Below are 22,209 nucleotides of genomic sequence, written 5' to 3' on the forward strand. Positions count from 1 at the left end.
TGTTTATGTACTTTGTGATATTCAAAAACAGAAACATAGTAATATACATGCACAGTGAATAGTTTTGTTAAAAAAGAACAACCAAACTGCAAAAAATGTTAGAATTGGATCGCAATATGATACTGAAAATTAAACAAATTGAACAATTGAAAAAATAAGTGTTTGTTTGCCCAGACACGACCGACCCAACAAATTACCGTTACATGTATTTTACTGTTAAAGTTATTTATTTTTTGGTTTTGGAGTGTCCTCGGACCTAGAGCTAAACATTCCTGTAGCAACGCACGCGCACCCAAGTTACAAAAAGTGCCAATATTTAAGAATTTGCGAGCGTATCGAGCCAAAAAATAGGTTTTTTAAAGCTTTTTTGGCCAGAAAAAGATCAAAATTTGGGGAAGAAAGTCCACTTTTCATAAAATTCCCACCCCTGGAAAAAAGTCCACTTTTTCAAAATCAGCACTCCCCCCCCCACAAAAAATCCTGGCTACAGGCCTGGAGCTAAATGCTAGGCCAGGATGCTAGGATCATTCATGGTTGATTTAAAAAAAATTGAGTATAGTCCCACCCCAAAATTTGGAAAAAATTTCACCTAAAAAAGGGGTGGGAGTATATCAAGTCAGTACATGTATATAGTGACAAATTAACCAGCCAACATGACAAATTTAATTTTTGCATGACTAATTATAGTCATTAGTCATTCAATGCATGCATTGCATGACAAATTTGTAATACTAGAATGACTAATGTTTGAAGAATATTTTCAGTGCAGGGAAGTTAGAGTACATGTACATAGACTCACTCAAGTTCCCTGCTCTCTAAGTTAACATTATAGCTTATTTAATTGACCCATAGATAGTGAAGGTCTACTTCACCATCTATGATTGACCAAACTTGCGACGCATTGACATTAATAAAGATGACACACATGTATACATGTACACTAACAAAAATCTCAGACATGAATTTTCTACTAGTACTTGCACTACTTTCAGGCTCTGCTGCTATAGACCACTTGACATGTGATGTCATTGCCCGGCAGTATGCGTGCGAATTATGGCAATTTCCATTGTTCCTTGCCCTGCAGTGTATGCATCGTAGTTTGCTCAGGGCATGTGCATTTTAAATCGCCCACCACATTTCGTATAGTACAAGAAAGCCATTGAACAGTGTAGTGGTTCGTTCAAGCATATCGATAGACCAGTCCTCGCCTTTGTTGATAAACAATGATGTCAAGTGATCTATAGTATTCTACCCAGAGGGTCACAAACTGTGGCTAATATTCTACCTCAGGCAATACACAGTGGCGTAACTAGGGTTGGTACCACCCGGGCCAAGAAACAAAATTGGCACCCCTACCTCCCCCGAGAATATCTTAGACACAGGGGCAGTGGCATAGATTTCTTTTTGACATTTAGGGGGATGGGCTGAGAAATTTTGCCATTTTGAAGCTAAACTGTTAAAATATGGTGCAAAAGTGGAATAAATTTGCGGCTAAAATGGCCAAATTTGAAGTTTTAACAATTTAATTTATTTTAATTTAAAAATTGGTCAGAAACCCACATACAGGCGTTGGGGATGATTGCATGGACCACCCCCCGGCAAAATATTGGGGTGGTTTTTCCCCCATCCCCCCGGGATCTACGCCTATGTGTGGGGATAGGTTCAATATTTTTTTAAGTGAGGCCGATTTGGCGCCCCCCTAGTGATAGCGCCTGGGGCACCTTGCCAGTCCCTGCCCCTAGTTACGCCACTGGCAATACACCAAACCCATCAATTGCGGTCTGTTGGTGAACATTGACCTAACATGCAGTGCAATGACACAAGCGAAGATGACAGATATATAATTAGTTTCTACAACCTGTAAACTAATCATGAAACAATGACATCATTACCAAGGCAGACCGGCATTTTATTGGACGTGATTGTTTCGTCATATCAATATTATTAGACACATCACATGTATACAAGTTAAGAGGCTGTCATTTCTTTGGAATGGGGGCCATGAATATATTGGAGGGGTCATAAAATTTTTACATCAGAAATAGGGGTCATAAGTCATTACTTTACACCAAAAATGGCGGAGGGGGGGGGCTACAAAATTATTAAGGGTTTATTACTATTAAAATTTCCAGGCACACTATGTGTCCTTTACATATTCAATTAAAATTTTTGCAGAATCTTTACTTACAATCGAAACTTTTGTGTGTTGCACGCCAGTGGCGTAGCCTGGGTCATCCGATTGGGGGGGGGGGCACCGACCATAATTGGGGGGCACTGGGTCTGATGGAGGAGCACAAGCTGTTTTTTGGCAATTTTCCTGTGGGATTTTCTAAATTTTGCAATCGATTGGGGGGCACGTGCCCCCCCATCACCTGTGTCTTACAATTAAAAGTTTTACACGCTCCTCGCACCTACTTTCCATCTAGCACACAGCTACACATATATCTGTACCTTTTTCGGAAAAATTGTTTCGGGTGTGTATGTGGAAGGGGGTCATAAAAGTTTTCAGCCCAAGATAGGGGGTCATAAAAATATCTACCTGCGATGGGTGGGGGGGGGGGGCATAAAATTGACTCGGGTTGACAACATATTATTGTCTCCTTTTGGGATACCCCTTACTGAGATTGTCACCTAGCATACTATGGAACAAATGTTCCTGAACTTTGACCCTGAGAAAAAATATTTTTGGTTCACAATATTTACACTTATCACTCTATATCAAACAAAATGTTTGTGAACTTTAACCATGGGGCAGAGAGTGGATTGGATAGTATCCCTATGATGGACCACTAACTCAAATAAATGTAAATGAACTTTGACCATGAGTGTGAGACTGCTTTGGTTTATAAGGTACCTATGAGTTGACACCTGGCACAATATCAAATGAATGTTGATGAACTTTGACCATGATGATGAGAGTGATTCACTTGACTGAGACTGACACGTAGTGAGAATAGAAAGGCAGGAAAACGATCAATTACATTATTGGAGATCTAATTAAATAAAGTCCATTTGATGATACTCCAGTTGTGGCTGGACTTGGAGCCTCAATAGAAATCGATGGGGCAATGTCAGAATACGTGTCAAGGGAAAATTATATGCACAAAAATAAGTCTGGTCTAAGAAACTCCCACACACTTGTGTGATGTGATGCGGATGGATGTCAAGGGAGTTGCAAACTGTTGGATGCTCACTCCCGGGCAATTTGTTTGAAAATGCATCCAGTTTTTTCTCTCTCTTTCATTATTACATTGTTGAAATAAGGAGCTATCAAGAGAGGAGTGAGTCCAGTGCAGTAATTAAATAAGGGGTGTCCTTCTCCCTCCCTCACCCCTTCCTCCATCCCCCCTCTCTCCTTCCCCCCTCGGCCAAAAACCTGTGAACATTGATGAGGTCTTGTAAGGGTCTGATTGGTCCAGCCAGGGATGTGAGAGTAGACCTCACATCCCTGGTCCAGCAGGGCCAATGCATAATCATTAAATACGATTAATCCTTTTAACGCTCTATGTTGACGTCAACTTAGATCAGCCACCAATGACAGCTTTCCAAGTAGTTTTGTCAGAGGTTAACAGTTCAGTGTTGTCTGCTAGACCAATTTCTTTCAGCTGATCATCCATCAGTTGGATCCATGTTAATTTTGGTCTTCTGGTTGGTGGTCTTTTTATAAATTCTTAAAGGGGCATTTCGTGATCCACAGCCTCATCCCCCACTTTTCTCAAAAAAAGTTGAGATTTTTATATCACTGGAAACCTCTGGCTACATAATGTTTATGTACAAAATATTTCTTGCAGATTAATTCGCTTTGCAAAGATATCGTGAAATTTGAATTTCGCTCTGGTGCACCAGAACAAAATTACAAAACATTTTCTATGGAGCAGTGTAATACACATAATCATGCATAACTCACAAACGCAAAATCGGAATCAACTGAAATTTTGGGAATAGGCTTTTTTCGTGGATATGTACTGAAAAATGTCATAAAAAGAGGATGCATAGAGTTTCAGACCTAAAGGCCCGAAAGGTCCTTGAATATTGGGATTATCCATATAAATTCCACACTACCCCTGTGGAAGATTTAGCTATAGAGTTCCACAGAGGGAGTATGAGTTTTGAATTTTAGGTAACTTCCATTTGAAAGACTCGCTCCAGTTTTGGAAAACCATAATACAGGGGGAGTATGAGTTTCAAAATTATTAATCCTAACCAATTACATATGAAAAACTTACTCCCCCATATTTCCAAAATCTTCCACAGGGGAGTGTGGATTTCAACTGAAATTACCCATTTGAACGAGTGGGCTAGTAAGTGAGTGAACAAGCAACAGGGAGACAAAGATAGAATTAAAGACAGGAAGACAGTAGACAGACAGAGATGCAAATATATAAAGACAAATGAAGATAGACAAACAAATAGGACAAATTAATCAATATTTGATCAAAAGCATACATGTAATTAATCCCTGAGCACTACCTGCCGATCTAACATTGCCTCTGATTGGTCAATTACATGATATCTTCACTTTAATCACCAATCAGAATGGAGCTTTGCAAATAATTCAGCCCAATTTTTTGTGTGGTGAAATTATTCTGACAATGTTGCTGATTGGTCCAATTGATAATGAAAACTTCTTTTTGGCAAATCAGCAGATAGTTCTCATGGGGTTAAGAAACAGACTAGCAATAACAAACAAGCATCAGAGATGACATTTTTCAGTAACTTTCCTAATTTAATGAAAAAGATACATTTTCAAGAAATTTACAGCCACTTGAGGAAATGAAATGGCAACACTCACTGAAACATAAAAGAAATAACTGATGTTTTGAGAGCACCTTCATTTTGGCCCCTAAATCGGTTGGTCGTAGACTTGTTTTAATAGAATTGTCTTGCAGCTGTAGCATCTAGAGAGCATACAGTGAGTTCCAATTGCATACTGGAAGGATGGATGGACAAATCAAAATTCAAATAGATTAGTATGCAGGGGTTTTAAAGACCTCACAAAAAGAAATTTATGCAGCCGTTGCAAATAGATTGGGGAAATTTTCGCAGGGGTTTAATTTTCGCAAAAATAACACCACAAATTATGTGTTACAACAAGTATAGGACGGGATTTGGCAATTATGAAAATAACATTCGCGAAAATGTCTCTCTTACTCTGTGCTCTAAATTGCGAAAATAACTGCTTGCAAAAATATGCCCTTTTAGAGTAGTATGCAGGGGTTATAAAGACCTCACAAAAAGTACTGCAGCCATTACAAATACGACTATAGACGATGGGATTCAGAACTATTAATCATAATGAATAAGCAAGAAACATTCCCCTCCATAGTAATTTCCAATACAGCATCTCCCTTAAAGAAACCTGTCCTGAACATCTACAAATTCAATCAAATTTGGCAATTCAAATTTGCTAGCTTTCCTTCACTAGTATTCCCAGGTCAATCGAAGTTGTGCTGACATCATGATTGATTAGCTACAAAAAGGCCAATTGCATTATTAACTGTGTCCATGTTTGTTTTAAATCTCTTTATTTATAAAAATTTATGTAAATTGAAGTATAATTTTATCAATTTAACAGGAAGACCAAACAATATGATTTTTCAGTTGATGCATTTTATAATAATTTTATAATACATGTTCTTGCAGAAATACGGATTTTCAGTTTCAGTGGTACAATAATCTAAAGTGCCTTGAGGGGGAAGTATCATTTTCTAAATGTGACATTCTCCTTTTGCTGTAACATTAGTTGTATTGATTTTGTAATCAAAATGTCATCATATTGAAATGACATTGCAACAATTTTGTCATGAAATTGTGATTACGTTTGATTAGTTTTCGTCAGAAAAATAATAAAAACGAGGACCTTGACTTTGAATTGTCATACATTGTACCCCCAATAGGTGATTTTTTTTCTTATTTTAGCACAACATCTGAATATTACACACACACAGTGTTGGAATTTAATGATTAACATTCTCAACGGTTGACGCACGGTCGTATACATGAAGAAAAATTGAATTGATTATATTTTTTTCATCATCTTCATTGCTTGATTGTGATGGTTGTCATGGCAACCAGTCACTGTAATCGGTTTGCGTGCATAAAGGATGCAGACATCATTTGTCAGCATGTCACAAAGGATACGCAGGTAATTTACACGAGAGAAAGTAACAATTGATGCACTCAGAGTGCCAATAAGAATGTTTACTCACGCTTATTAATGTCCATATGCCCAGGCCTCATCCGCGATGTAAAGAAAAAAGGAGAATAGCTGCCGGGAGGGAGGTTAATAAGACCACAATGTATGAAAAAGGAGCATAGCTGCTGCGAAGGAGATTATCTGTGCAAAACTGTTTACAATCAGATCAAATATAACATTATTTTTACACTGCATGCGTATAGCCATTATAAGCTTCAACATAAAAAGTCCCAAGTTTTGAGATATTTTGTCGAAATATCAAGAGCTATCTTAAGAACCCCTGAACCAATACTAAGGCTTGTTTGTACTCATTTTAATACATTTTTCATGCTGATTCCAAATATGGTCATGAAAATTGACAATTCGGATATTTTTGATTTTTAAAAAAACTTGTCGCCTGCAGTCGACATCAGCATGGAGAAAGTTAATAAAAGAGTATATAGCAACCTTTCCCTGTACACATGGAATCTTCTTGTTTCAACAAAGATTGAACAAAGATTAAAAATGCTATTTCCCAAATGTATACACAGGTCTTTGTTCAACAAATATTAAAATAAAATATTATAAAATTGCTTCGTTAAATGAAGCAAAAAAGGTACTTTAGACGACGCAATGCTAAAGCTATTTTTTTTTATTGTATACACTCGCTTGGTTCGATGTTCAAAGTAAAGTGATCATGTAACAAGTGAAGTGACAATTAATCGCTAGCCTACCCATGTAGGTCAAAGTTCATGCATCACAGCTGTGTCTATTGATGTATGTCACCTTGCATCCATTTCACTAACTTTCAGCATTAGTTTTACCCATTTACAAATTGTTTTTTAGAGTTTAATAATTTTACAAACGTAGTGTTAAAGTTTGTTCGGTTTATATACGGCGGAAATTATTCGGCTTTTGTTACTGTGTGCGTCAATAAAGTCCAAACTCATGCTCGCATAAATTCACATAAGCATGCGCTAGTCACGCTTTACGCAGCGCACACCTAGTGTAAGCACCGCGCCCAACAGCGTGCACGCCATTCTATATCAATACACAGTGTTATGAGCCTTATTTTTCCGCCTTATATAAGCCGAACAAACTTTAATTCATTAGCAAGGCCAACAATACTCTTGATAAGACGTGGACGGAAGACATCACTAATTAATATTTTATTTTCGTTCAAGCCATGTTGGATGTTAATTAGCTTCCTCTGATCTTCATTAATCCTCGCAAAATATGTACATGTTTTTGTTCAATCTTCATTCAAACGCAATGTGTATTCAAGCCTAATTACAATGTACTATAGTTAATCAAGATTTACTTTACTTATCTCCGGTTTGGCCATTTTGTGACACCTATGTCAGCTGACATGTCTGACATACCCTATCTGACACAGGGAGCTGACACCCCCCAATCGGGTTTTTAACTGTAGCGCCACTGTAGGTCTGACAGTAAGATATAGAATATCGCCCATGCCTAATCCCTAAACGGGGTAAATCCTGTTTAGACCTATTAGATTGAGCTAATAGGGCAACTATTATAGATGGCGCTACAGTTATAAACCTGATTGGGGTGTGTCAGATGGGTATGTCAGATATGTCAGCTGACATGGGTGTCACAAAATGGCCAATCCGACTTACCTCTCGAAGCAAGAAATTTTTTAATGTGAACAGGGTCTAGATCTAGTGCCATTTATCAAAAACATTGTTTGCACGGTCAGCTACTCCTACCTAGATACTATGGCAATAAAAAAATAAAGGGTCTATTAAATGATACCAAAATCTCTTCAACAATGAGGTACATCCGGGGGATGAGGCTGTCGATCGAGTCCAGGACCTTTAAGACTTCAATTTCTTATTTACCATAACCAATAGAGTAGAACAGAATATAATAGAAATGAGTACAAGCTGGTATAACATAGAGATACGTAATTTGGGCTTTAGTTGTGGTCTCTGGCAGAGTTGCCAAAAGATTTCAGCCCGAATCGTGGGTCAAATAATCGAAAAGTCACCCAATTTTTCTCTTTACCATTGGCTTCTATGGGGCAGGAAACTATCAGAAGTCGCGGGAGCCAATGTTGAAAAGTCGCCCAAATTGTTTCTTAACCATTGGTTTCTATGGGACAGGAAATTGTCAAAAGTCACGGGAAAAATCTTCAAAAGTCGCCCAATTGGGCTACCAAATTGCGGGTTAGGCAACCGTGATCTCTGGAGAGAAGAATGATCAATTTGCTCTTGCAAACTGAAACTGTCTAAGTAAACCAGTTTATTTCTCTTTGGTACCCATTGCATACACGTGTATGTGAAATTGCAAGACACCTCCTATATGTAATAAGTGGCTTCACATTTCCTTGATAAAAAAATCTTACTATTTTAGCTCTGCATTGCAACGAAAATGATTTTGCCATATTTTTAGTAACTCCTATAGCCAGAAAAAAATGTTTTTCTTTATCTTCTCCAATTGATGTCTTTACACCAAATCTATGTTTATATTCAGGTTCCTTGATTCTTTTCCTTGAAATGTTTACTTATTTGCATATTGTATGTGAATAATTAAGAAGTTATAGCACTTTTACTGCATGCATTTCTGAGAGTGCACAGCTGCCTTTATGAGGGTGTTTATTTTTCATTGCGTAATTTTCATTTAAGTTAACCCAAGTTGAGAAAGGGTCTTGAGTGGCTGTGACTATTCGATGACACCACATCATGCTATGCCACAAGCCATGTTTATATCCAATTAAAAAAACTCCCATGGATCATTATGCTCAAGTACTAGTGTTGCTAAAATTTCTCAGTGCCAAGGTGTTGCGATTTGGCTTGCCAGACCGCGGTGAATGACTCTCAAGTAGCCTAATTTTCAAGAACTCCAAAAAAGCACTTAATATTGGATATTTGGGTGGTTTTACCTGAATTTACAACATAAATCACCCAAATGGGCAAAAAAGCACTTGACTTATAGAACTTCAGGTGGTTACTGGCAGGTACTAAACGATCAACAAATGGTCACAAAACCCATTGCTATTGCAATTTGGAGATTCAGAGACTCATAGGTCCTTATGCACAAAACAAGTCTAACTTTAGACCTGGTCTAACCAGTGGCGTAGCCAGTGGGGGGCCAGGGGGGCTTGTGCCCCCCACTCGTCATGGCCGTCGGTTCATGTAAGGCTGTCGGTAGAAGGAAGGTGTTGGTGAAGAAAAAATTGGGTTAACATTAGGCTATTATTCACCCAGGGTTACAGAAAAAAGGGGAAAATTATCAAAAAAATGATGAAAAATTGTGAATGACATTGAATTTTACATAAAAATTGTGTGTTTTTATGTTGGTTACCGCCTATTATTCTTTTTTTTTTTTTTTTTTTTTTTTTTGTGCTCTTCAGTTTTTCAAACCATGCAAAAAAAATTTTGGCAAAAAAAATTTCCGTCGGTACATTTACAAGTTGTGCCCCCTCGGTTCTAAAATCCTGGCTACGCCACTGGGTCTAACTATGGAGGTTAAGACTTGGGGAGGGATCCCTTTAATCTTTTCTTTTCCTCCTATACCTAGCAAAGTCTAAAAACTAAACTGCAGCTAAAAAACATAAAACTACTGCCGCTGTCTGACACTTGCAGAAGTAGCCCAATTTTAGTGACATAGTTTTTCCAGAGTAGCAGTAGGTGATTGCCAAGTAGCCCAATTAAGTGCTTAAGGTAAGGCGTTGGTATCACTGTGCTCAAACTGGTTTTTTTTTCTTTGTACAGGTGAACACTGAAGTCTAGCTACCTGTTACATCTCAAGCCTTATAAGGATTGATTATCTCAAAGTGGCAACGATACACATGCATGCACCCAGCCAGCGACTAATACCAATGATGAGAGTAGCCAGTGGATACTTAATGCAGTGATGTTGAAGTCTGTATAAGCGTGTGTAGCTGCTTTTGATTCGGATATGCTCAACTCGTGGACATTCAATCAAACAACGACTGCAAAATGGATAAGTCTAATCACGGCCGTGGATAACATCAAGTCAAGCCTACTTTAAAGTCTCCAGCGATTGGCTCACGCTTTCTTTTGCGATAATAGCCTGCAAGGATTTTACCAATCGCTTAGTGATTTGATTGGGGAATTGAGTCCCATGTTGTCGAGATGAGAATTATCTAGCAGAAGTGACTTGTTTTACACAAAAGGAGGAATGTAACCGAGTGAGGTGCCTTAATTGGATTTGGTTTTTACCACTTTTTCTTTCCTGCGGATTTATATACACGCTACAACCACGGAACATACATCGGATTCAAGCGGTGCTGCTCCTGGTACATCCAAGTAAGTATGTGTGTGTGTGGGTGGCATCTGTGTGTTTGTAAAGACCTGCAAACTTAGGCCTTGATTGAACATTTTACCACCTAACTGAGGACATACTTCCCCAACTGAGGACGTCCCCTGTTGTCAGAATCAGCCAAAGTGTAAAGCAGTGCAATTCTCCTTGTGCTGTTTAAGTCCTTGTTTGTTAGGGTAGTCCTCTGGTATGTAAACAGACTGGTTTGTCCAGTGGGAGTCCTCAGTTAGGCAGTTAATATAGTCTCTGGGGGTCCATGGTTGGGTCAAAAAGTATACAGGTCTTTACAAGTTGGTGTGTGTAGTTGGGGTGGGTGTGTCTGTGTTTGCCTGCAAATTAGATTGCACACAAGATTTGTGTGTGTGTGAACCTCCACATTTGATAGCGTTTCGGCAGGGGGTGGTAATCCCCTCCCCTGCCTCGGCTCCGATGCCACTGCATATTGTTACCTGTGGTAGTCTTTGGTATATCATTTTTGCTATTTTTGGTAGATAGCATTTTTGCTATCTTTTGTAAATAGCATTTTTGCTATCTTTAGTAGATATTTGTTTGCTATCTTTGCTAGATAGCATTTTTGCTTTTTGGTAGATATCATATTTTCTATCTTTAGTAGACAGCATTTTTGATTTCTTTGGTATATAGGTCGCATTTTTGCTATCTTTGATAGGTAGCCTTTTTGCTTTCTTTGAGCATTTTTGCCATTTTTTGTTAATGGAATTTTTGCATTCTTTAGTAGATAGCATTTTGCTGTCTTTGGTAGATAGCATTTTTGCTTTCTTTGGTAGATTGCATTTTTGGTTTGGTAGATAGCATTTTTGCTATCTTTGGTAGATAGCATTTTCGCTTTCTTTGGTAAATAGCATTTTTGCTTTCTGTGGTTGATAGCATTTTTGCTACCTTTGGTAGATAGCATTTTTGCTGTCTTTGGTATATTGCATTTTTGCTGCCTTTGGTAGATAGCATTTTTGCTGTCTTTGGTATATTACATTTTTGCTGTCTTTGGTAGATAGCATTTTTGCTATCTTGGGTAGATAGCATTTTGCTATATTTGGTAGATAGCATTTTGCTATCTTTGCTAGATAGCATTTTGCTATCTTTGGTAGATAGCATTTTTGCTATCTTTGGTAGATAGCATTTTTGTTATCTTTGGTAGATAGCATTTTTGCTATCTTTGGTAGATAGCATTTTGGTTAATACCATTTTACTTCCTTTGGTAGATAGAATTTTTGCTATCTTTGGTAGATAGCATTTTCACATTCTTTGGTAGTTAGCAGTTTTGCTATCTTTGGTAGGTAGCATTTTTGCTTTCTTTGAGCATTTTTGCCATCTTTGGTTGATGGAATTTTTGCACTCTTTAGTAGATAGCATTTTCGCTGTCTTTGGTAAATAGCATTTTTGCTTTCTGTGGTAGATAGCATTTTTGCTACCTTTGGTAGATAGCATTTTGCTGTCTTTGGTATATTGCATTTTGCTGTCTTTGGTAGATAGCATTTTTGCTATCTTGGGTAGATAGCATTTTGCTATCTTTGTAGATAGCATTTTGCTATCTTTGGTAGATAGCATTTTGCTATCTTTGGTAGATAGCATTTTTGCTATCTTTGGTAGATAGCATTTTTGCTATCTTTGGTAGATAGCATTTTGCTATCTTTGGTAGATAGCATTTTTGCTATATAGCATTTTTGCTATCTTTGGTAGATAGCATTTTTGTTTAATACCATTTTTGCTTCCTTTGGTAGATAGAATCTTTGGTAGATAGCATTTTGCTATCTTTGGTTGATAGCATTTTTGCTATCTTTGGTAGATAGCATTTTTGCTATCTTTGGTAGATAGCATTTTGCTATCTTTGGTAGATAGCATTTTGCTTTCTTTGGTAGATAGCATTTTCGCTTTCTTTGGTAAACAGCATTTTTGCTTTCTGTGGTAGATAGCAATTTTGCTATCTTTGGTAGATAGCATTTTTGTTGTCTTTGGTATACTGCATTTTTGCTGTCTTTGGAAGATAGCATTTTTGCTATCTTTGGTAGATAGCATTTTGCTATCTTTGGTAGATAGCATTTTTGCTATCTTTGGTAGATAGCATTTTGGTTAATACCATTTCCGCTACCTTTGGTAGATATAATTTTTGCTATCTTTGGTAGATAGCATTTTTGCTTTCTTTGGTAGTTAGCAGTTTTGCTATCTTTGGTAGGTAGCATTATTGCTTTCTTTGAGCATTTTTGCCATCTTTGGTTGATGGAATTTTTGCATTCTTTAGTAGATAGCATTTTTGCTGTCTTTGGTAGATAGCATTTTTGCATTCTTTAATAGATAGCATTTTTGCTTTCCTTGGTAAATGGCATTTTTGTTTTCTGCAGATCTGTGGTAGATAGCACTTTTGCTATCTTTGGTAGATAGCATTTTTGGTTTCTTTGTTAAATATGCTATCTTTGTTAGATAACATTTTTGCTATCTTTGGTAGATAGAATTGTTGCTATCTTTGGTAGATAGCATTTTTGCTCTCTTTGGTAGATAGAATTGTTGCTATTTTTGCTATCTTTGTTAGATAACATTTTTGCTTTCTTTGGTAGATAGAATTGTTGCTATCTTTGGTAGATAGCATTTTTGTAAAGCAGAATGTGGTGTAATAAAACATTTTCCTTTGTACTGACTACAGGCTTATCACCCTGACTCTCCGGGTTTGAGGTGATAGACACGTATCCAAACCCTATATTCCCTCTAACTAGTATAATTATGTATACTATTCAATTGAATTGCTACCATCAGTTCGTACTTGATATTACTTCTAGGCTATTGTTCTATTGCCATATCACAGTTTAATGCATTGTATACATTAGTCCCCAAGGTTGAATTCCATATCCGTTTATGTAATAACTATTATATGTTTATGAGCCATTAACGACTGCAATTATTAGTGGCTTTTACTGCATTCTTTTAAATATGATTGATTGGAATTCAGGATATTCATATTGTTATGGCGCATTACACATATTTTGTATCAACATTCTGTATAGAAAATATCGGAAACCTGTCATGCCCATTAAATCACTGTAGGGCAGATCTGTTTAATTTGATAATATGTTCATCATTTCTATGTGGATGTGATATGTTTGTCAAGAGGGCTGCTTTATTAAGGGGGTACTACACCCCTGGCAAATTTTGTGCCTATTTTTGCATTTTTCTCAAAAATGATAGCGTATTGGTAACAAGTAAGATATGTATATTATAGGGGCAAGGACTACAACTACTGCACTGTAAATGTTATTTCAGCACAGACAACAGTTGTGGAGTTACAGTCAAAAATGAGGGAAAACCAATATTTGATCAATAAATCAATAACTACTTGCCTTGAGTTGCTGAATTTACAGTGCAGTAGTTGTAGTCCTTGCCCCTATAATATACATATCTTACTTGTCACTAACGCACTATAATTTTTGAGAAAAATGCAAAAATAGGCAAAAAATTTGCCAGGGGTGTAGTACCCCCTTAAGAGGTTATTATTATGGTCTGTAAAAATAGTTGCAACTAATTCTTGTGTTTTAACAATATGATGCGCCACCAGTGGTTGATCTTGGCAGTTCAATTTTGACCTCCAGAGTCGACATCGCCATTCTAGCTGCTATTGGATGTGTGATAATAAAGATGTTGAAAACAGCTCCACGAAGGATGCCGTATCATCAATAGATAGTAAATGGATCGACTATAATTGTGAAATTGCTGTTTTAGTGTGCATTCGCATGTAACATCTTAAATAACATTTAAAACCGACAATTGTGTATGTTCCTGTGTTGTATTTGTGACAACTGAATGCAAAATTATGTGCGAGTGCTTGGTGATATCTACTTCCGGGTCTGGCTTGTCGCCCAATTTCCCACAATTCAACGCGCTTATGTAAAATGGGGCATAGATTGTGACATGCGACAATTGCAACATAATTTTTTCACTACAAAGCATGTTTACGAAGTCCCCAGAACATCAAGAGTTCTAAAAAAACTTTGTTGGGGGAAAGGGGCCTAATTTAGTTAAGCAAAATTGCTAAAAGTGGATAAATATGTCCTTAAGGCACCAATATGCCTGCAGACAGAAAAAACAAAGCAAATGTATTGTGAGATCTAGTTTATATCAACCAGTAGTAAGTGGATGTTATCAAGAGCTAACGAGGTAATGGCATTTAACCTAATTTTGAGAGATAATAGAGCCCTTCAATTAGAGAATAAAAGTGTTGTTTTGAGACCAGCCATGTCTTTATTGCCTGGAATAACATGGGAGATGGCATTATTTTATGTGGAACAATAACGTGCCACGCCAAGTTGTTATAATGGGGATAGAGACATGGCTGGTCTCAAAACAATACTTTTATTCTCTAATTGAAGGGCTCTGTTATGTTGACATGACTGGGTCTCAATCAAAACAATACTTGGATTGTAATTCTTAAACAGGTCACCTGTTAAATCATGTTTGCATGTAATTTGTGTCCACTCCTTATGACCAGTTTTAACAAGTTCAACCAGTCTTGTCATGAAATTGGCGAATCCATTGAATCCTTAACACACAGACGTAGACAGCCCTCGAATTAAGGATCTCAAGGGGCACGGCAACTTTTTTAGGGCAGCTTGATAATTGCCTTGGATTTCCACTGAAAAGACAAGGCAGCACGGCAGTTTGTAATATTTCAAGAGGGCATGATGGCAACTGTTGAAAAATTTGAGAAGGGCACCAAGGCAATTTCTCAAAAGTGAAGAAAACACACACAAACATAGATAGAAGATTTTATAATGAAGGGGCAGGGCTGGGGCACCGACGGCAACTTCATTAGAGGGCACGGCAAGTGACTGCCTTGGGTAAAGGACATATTTTGAGGGCATTACGGCAGTGGGGGGTGGGCACCCACGGCAAAATGCCATGGGTGCCGTGTGTTAATTCGAGGGCTGGACGTAGATGCAATCACTGCTTTCATTTGGGGGCAAGTGGGGGAAAAACATAATAAATGAGGGCTGTTTGGGTGTATAAGTGCATCAACACCCTCGTCGCACTGGGCGACACACGGGGGGTCTGAGAATCCTGGTAGCAAATTGTGTCTTATAGATCTTCTAAAGTAAACATGCTGGTACAAAAATAACTTTGGTGTAATTCTGTAGGAAAGAAGCAAAATGTGTATATTCCTGGTTTGTGAATGAGGATGGGTCACATTTAGAAAGGATCCAGGTTTGTGAGAATGGGTCACATTTAGAAATGATCCTGGTTTGTAAGAATGGGTCACATTTAGAAAGGATCCTGGTTTGTGGGAATGGGTCACATTTAGAAAGAATTCTAGTTTGTAAGATATGAGTCACATTTAGAAAGGATCCTGGTTTGTAAGAATGGGTCACATTTAGAAAGGATCCTGGTTTGTAAGAATGGGTCACATTTAGAAATGGTCCTGGTTTGTGAGAATGGGTCAGATTTAGAAAGGATCCTGGTTTGTGAATGAGAATGGGTCACATTTAAAAAGGATCCTGGTTTGTGAATGAGAATGGGTCATATTTAAAAAGGATCCTGGTTTGTGACTGAGAATGGGTTACATTTAGAAAGGATCCTGGTTTGTGAGAATGGGTCAGATTTAGAAAGGATTCTGGTATGTTTGTGAGATATGAGTCGCATTTAGAAAGGATCCTGGTTTGTGAGAATTGGCCAGATTTAGAAAGAATTCTAGTATGTTTGTGAGATATGAGTTACATTTAGAAAGGATCCTGGTTTGTGAGAATGGGTCAGATGTAGAAAGGATCTTGGTTTGTGAGAATGGGTCAGATTTAGAAAGAATTCTAGTATGTTTGTGAGATATGAATCACATTTAGAAAGGCTCCTGGTTTGTGAGAATGGTTCACATTTAGAAAGGATCCTGGTTTGTGAGAATGGGTCACATTTAGAAAGGATTCTAGTTTGTGAGAAAGGTCACATTTAGAAATGATGCATCTAGACTAGACTGAACAGTGAACAAGTAATTTGATTTGATAATGTGCCTCACTGTAAATGCACTGCTATTGTCTTGTCCATCAGGTTTTAAGAAATGAGGATGACTTGCATGTAATGTAGGTGAGGATTGCAGGGTCAAATGATGCAGTTACTACTCTGTTGGATGTTTTAAAGGGATTCAACCTTTTTCTTTTCTTTGATTCAACAAGCTTTGTGACAATCACAGGGGTAAATGGGTGGGGGTGGGGGCACTATGCCACCATCTATTGAAATAGAGATACTTAGGCCCCTTTTTTTTTTTTAAATTTTTTTTTTTTAATCGATGGGACACCGTATAAAACAGTGGTTAGTATAAATTTAAAGAAAGAAAATGAACAGTATAACATGCAGAACCATCTCAAGAGTTAAACCAGTAAAGTGCTGTGTGTTTTGACTTATTTACCAGTCTTCAAATTGTCAGTTTCAAGTGCAATATCTAAAAAAAAATTAAAAAAATCCGACTTACCGACCCAACTGTTTCATAAGCCTCTATGGACAAACAAACAATTTTTTTTTTTGGCCTTATTGTAAATTTAGACTTTTTTTTGTTTTTTTCACTGAGAAGTTTACATCTTTTAACACTGATTTGTGTATACACAGATTGTGTATAAATTGTATACAAAATGCACAAGCAAGGCTTGATGGATTTAACATTATAGGACCATTCAGTGATCCTAGCAAAGGTGTAAAACAATAAAATTGTGTATAAATTGCCCAAAAGTGTAGGATAAGTCAATAACGTTGTCATAAGGTATTTTTGACTTAACCACTAGCAGGCTGTATGTTAACACATTTTAGACACTAAACAAAGGTGCCAAAATCTGAATTTTGATGATTTTTACGATTATGCGGATGAGTAAATCACTGAGTGGGCCTTCAATATGTGTAAAATATTTATTGACTGGAACCACAGTGGTAATTAACTAGAAATTACAAAGTTTTCATTTGAGGACAGACCTACACTTCACTTACGCTTCTAAATATTGATATGAATAATAAAAATTCCGCCACCGTCTGGAAGCCCTAATCAAATCAATACTATCCTGGTGTTGTAAGAGACTTTTGTTGTACCATTAGCGTTTTCAATGCTTCTATTTACATAGCCTTACGGTCATTTCCTGGCATCACAATATGAAAATCACACCCAATTTGTATAATTTTAACCTTGCATATCCAACCTCCTTTATATCAATTTGAATTTTTATTTCACAGTTAAAAATAGAAAACGATTTGGTATAGTTGATTATGCATACGGGAAAGCTATAATGAGTGATTCAATTTAAAGAACAATTTCCTAATTGTAAGGTCAGTTTACATTTATGAATTCATTGCCAGAATTGAACACTTTTAGTCTACTTATGTCAGTGAAATATAATATGTTTTACCATGAAAGTACCGATAAACAGTGATGGTTAGCCGATAGCACACTTCATCGGAAAATATTAAATTGATTATGGCTTGGGGCTACGGGAAGTGCAGAGCGTAACGTTTCTAAGGATAATCAAGGATGTGCTGTGAAAAGCACACGACTCTGACTCGTAAAGGTTTTGGTAATTTACTTGAAGCGAAATTGATCATCGTTTGAGTTGATAATAGAAACACAGGGCTATTCCAGTTGAAATCCATACCTTTTGTATACCCCTACATGTTAGCCCTACTAAACATCTCAAAAAAAGTAACTAACCCCCCTTAAATAATGGCCATTATTCAAAAAGGGCTATTGTATTAGAAATCTGTAAAATGCGTTAGAAGCAGAATTTATTGCTGCGCATTTTGACACCTCATTTGATACGATAGCCCAGAAAACAATAAAACAACAGTCAATTTAATGTAGTGAGGTCCAGATTTGAAAGTTGCACTTACATGCAAATGTTTACAATACAAAAACACTCAGATATCATTACACAGATTTCCTTCCAATACACTGAATACAAAATCAATACAATTTACTGCAACTTTCCAATCTTGGGTTACGTTGATTTAAATGTACGCTGTGACGTCAATATTTAGTCAATTGCTGCAAATGAGGTGTCAAAATGTGCAGAAATAAATTCTGCTTCCAACGCATTTTACTGATTTGTAATACAATCACCCGTTTTTGAATAATGATCATTATTTAAGGGGGGTTAGTTACTTTTTTTGAGATGTTTAGTATAGGGCCTTTATGACTGGTGATCCAAAACCATGCTATATCATAAAACCTTGCTATATCCAGAGAACAGCTAAACCCAGTGACTGCTAATTTCCCGCAATTTTTTGGGTGGAGCGGTTCATGGGTTTTAGCGGTTCTCGGATATAGTGTGTTTAAAAGGCCATATAGTAGGGCTATACTGCATGTATGGAAGACATAAATATTAAGCTTCCACACAGGGGGTGTAGAGTTAAAATGAATTATCCCATTGAGGTAATGCCGTTTGTAATTCACACTCCCTGTGTGGGATATAAAGGTCATGTCTTCCATAGGGGGTGTATGGATTTTAATTGGAATAGCCCATATAGCGGGGTCATGTATAAGTGATTGGATGCTATGTCAGAATGTGGCAAATGGTTATGCAGCTGAACCTCCAGGAATATCAGGGTGTCACCTACATCCTCAGAACTGTCCTTATGGATGGTGCAATAATTATGTGTACCCCGGGGTGGTGAATTAAAAGGGGGGAAGGCCAAAAGGGGAGGGTAAAGCAGATGGACAAGCAATTTTTGGCAGACTATTTTGAGAATTTACCACCCGTCGGTATACATAATTATTGCTCAGAAAACATTGAAATGAAATCATTGATGTTGTATCGAACATGCTATGTTCAATGAACAGAACACATCCTGAGTTTTAACAGATTTTACAAATTTGATCAAATGTTTATGCATTGGTTCTCAAGGTTCAAGTTATAAAATTTTGAACATTTTATGCTTAAAAGGTAAAAATATGCAGCCATATAAAGAAAGGGAGAAAGGTGTTATCAATATTGTTATCATTATTGATCAATTATTGATCAATTAGAAATTGATCACTTATCAGTATTGGATTTTGTTTGAGGCAAATTGCTCAGTGGGGTAGCTGGGGGTTAGTGGGACAGGGGGCATTTGCCCTGGGCGCCACCTTAGGGAGTGCCAAATTGACCAATTCAGCATCAATTCGAATTCTACGCCCCCTCCAAGCGATGAAAGTCAAAATTTCAGTGCAAATAGTCATTTGAAATATCAATTTAATTTAAATTCCTCAGTGGGGTAGCTGGGGGTTAGTGGGGCAGGGGCATGTGCTCTGGGTGCCATCTTAGGGGGTGCAAAATTGACCAATTCAGCATCGATTCTGTGCCCCCTAGCGATGAAAGTCAAAATTTCAGCACAAATAGTCATGTGAAAGATCAATTTAATTTAATTTAATTATTATAGCCAAAATTATTGGTCAAATTGTTGCACACTACGCGCATAATTGTTTCAAGAATTGCTTAACAACAGCAAATAAAAGTGTTACAGGACAATTTATAATACTAGTACTGTTTCATTAACTAGTACATGTATAACACAAGATCAAGGGCGATTTTAAGCAGGGGACGGGCGCCTTTGGGCCTCAGAAACCAATCAAGTGGGAAGGTAAAATAATATTGATGAGCAACACCTATTTTCTCCTAGTGGCGCTGGTACGTAAGAGTCTCAGTGACACTCCCCGACTTTTTAATTTAACATAAAACAAAGTCAAAATTTAACACGTTTGACCATTTTGATGAAAACATTGTTTCAAAATATTCTATTATTTTATAAAAATCCATCATGCAGAAATTAAGATTTTAATGACAGTAGATGAGTTTAATAACATTATTGACCTTTAACCAAGCCCATTTTGTGATAACTTCCCAGTCAAGACAGTCTGGGAAATTCTGATCGGAAGTCTGACATGTGAATCACTTAAGCTTTCACTCAAACACTACAAGAGCAAAAATACTAATTTCTACAATATTTTACCATGTCAGCAAGTTTGCATTCACATAATTAGTTCATTGACAATAGTATTAACATAAATCTTGAAAATCTCATCAAGAAAATGGAAGGAAATAGTCAAATACATGTATTTGCACCAAACTGCGATACTGGTGATCAGGATTGCTGCAAAAATGGTAAATTTTCAATTTTGTTTTTGTTTTTATTGGGGAGGGGGAGATCGCTAATGGGGGTCTTTTGTTTCCCATCAGTATAGCCATCAAATGGGATCTGGGGTCACAAGCAGGGTCATCCATCATCATCATCGTCATCATCATTGTTACCATCAGCAGCATCAACACCATCATCAGCATCATAACCTTTCTTGAGTGGTGGTGTCATGGGGGGATGAGGGAAATTCCCCCATCAGAGAAAATTTACCATTTTCCCAACAATTTTTCGAAATTTCATGACCCCCTGAAATTCACTTTACCCTAATGGCCACTGGTGATGCCACTGTGCACAGTACATTTTTGAATATACAATGATTGAGCTCAGCTTCATTCAGATAAATTGACTGGTGCCAATTTGATAAATGATGATTAGTAGACTTGAAACACAAAATATCTATAATTAATTGGGGCGACCGTATAACCTACATTTGTAGAAGAAAACCATAAGTAACTTGAATAAAAACAAATTAATGGAAGATACTAGTATTTGAAGAAGAAACTAGGTGATCATTCATTTGAGATGGCTCCATGATGTCAGTGCTCAGGAATTTGCCAATAAATATGACATTTTTATTCATCAGTAACAGTCAGTCTAATGATTGGTATATACTAAATATCAGTTTCAATGATTGTACAAAATAGTTACATTGTAATATTTAAATGTAAAATGTGACACAAACTGGTCCAAATGGTTTCCAAAAGTGGTAGCAGATTTAACATAGACATTACAGTTATTACAATGCCAACAAGAAAACTGATACTGTACAATGTAAGGATATCTTGTTCAATAGGTTAATATGTGTACCACTTTGGGAGTGAAATTTTACAAAATGATGGGGGGGGGGAGTGCATTAACGCACCAACATCTCAGTACAAGTGTATTATTTGAATGAATCAATCCTACATGTATGTGATGCATACGCGTGCAAAAGCACTGCGCGTAGTTCATGGAGTGCCATTATACATAATCAATGCACTCCGCATACTTTTGTAACCACTTTTCTGATTGGCTGCTTTGATATATAGGAGTGTATGAAAGACAAAATTTATGTTCTTCAATTCAAGTCATAGATTTTTAAAGAGTTTTTTTTATAGTCGCATTATATTCTGTTCATGCACTTCAATGTTGTCTGCAAAAGAAGATGAAAAAGGATACATCTTTGATTCCTTTGGGAATCGTCCTGATCAGAAGGATATATTTTGGATATCTTTGGGGAAAAAGCCAAAAATGTTTGTAAACATGCCAAAATCCAAATCTTAATGTACTCGTTTAATAATGGGATTCAATATAATTTACTGGGGTCTCGCCGCCAGGAAGATTTATGTGTGCCTTTTACTTTCCTTTGTTTTGTCTTCAATAAGATTGCGACTATATCAGTGAAAAGAATTAAGGCTATACCATGCATCGTGTGTACATGTAGTTCTATTGCCTCAGTCCCATGTTCATGGCAAATTGCACCAGAAAAGTCTGCAATTTTAAATCTATAAATTGACATTTCTATCTTCACCTTTCCACAACGGTGCCCCATGTTAACATGAACAGCTCAAAGCTAGCTTTTTACGATTTCAAACATGCAAATATTGATGTTT

At 37.1% G+C, this 22,209-nt stretch overlaps 1 protein-coding gene across 4 annotated transcripts in view; it reads left to right on the forward strand.

Annotated features, from left to right (window-relative positions):
* The window catches only part of LOC140157401 (uncharacterized), a 289,061-nt gene that overhangs the window by 15,770 nt on the left and 251,082 nt on the right, over window positions 1-22,209 (forward strand). For all 4 annotated transcript variants that reach the window (XM_072180584.1, XM_072180585.1, XM_072180583.1 and 1 more), the window contains exon 2: window positions 9,913-10,470. The gene's annotated coding sequence lies outside the window, so the exon portion shown is untranslated. The remainder of the gene's footprint in view (window positions 1-9,912; window positions 10,471-22,209) is intronic.

The sequence above is a fragment of the Amphiura filiformis genome, chromosome 7 (assembly GCF_039555335.1).
Source record: "Amphiura filiformis chromosome 7, Afil_fr2py, whole genome shotgun sequence".
Taxonomy (NCBI): domain Eukaryota; kingdom Metazoa; phylum Echinodermata; class Ophiuroidea; order Amphilepidida; family Amphiuridae; genus Amphiura; species Amphiura filiformis.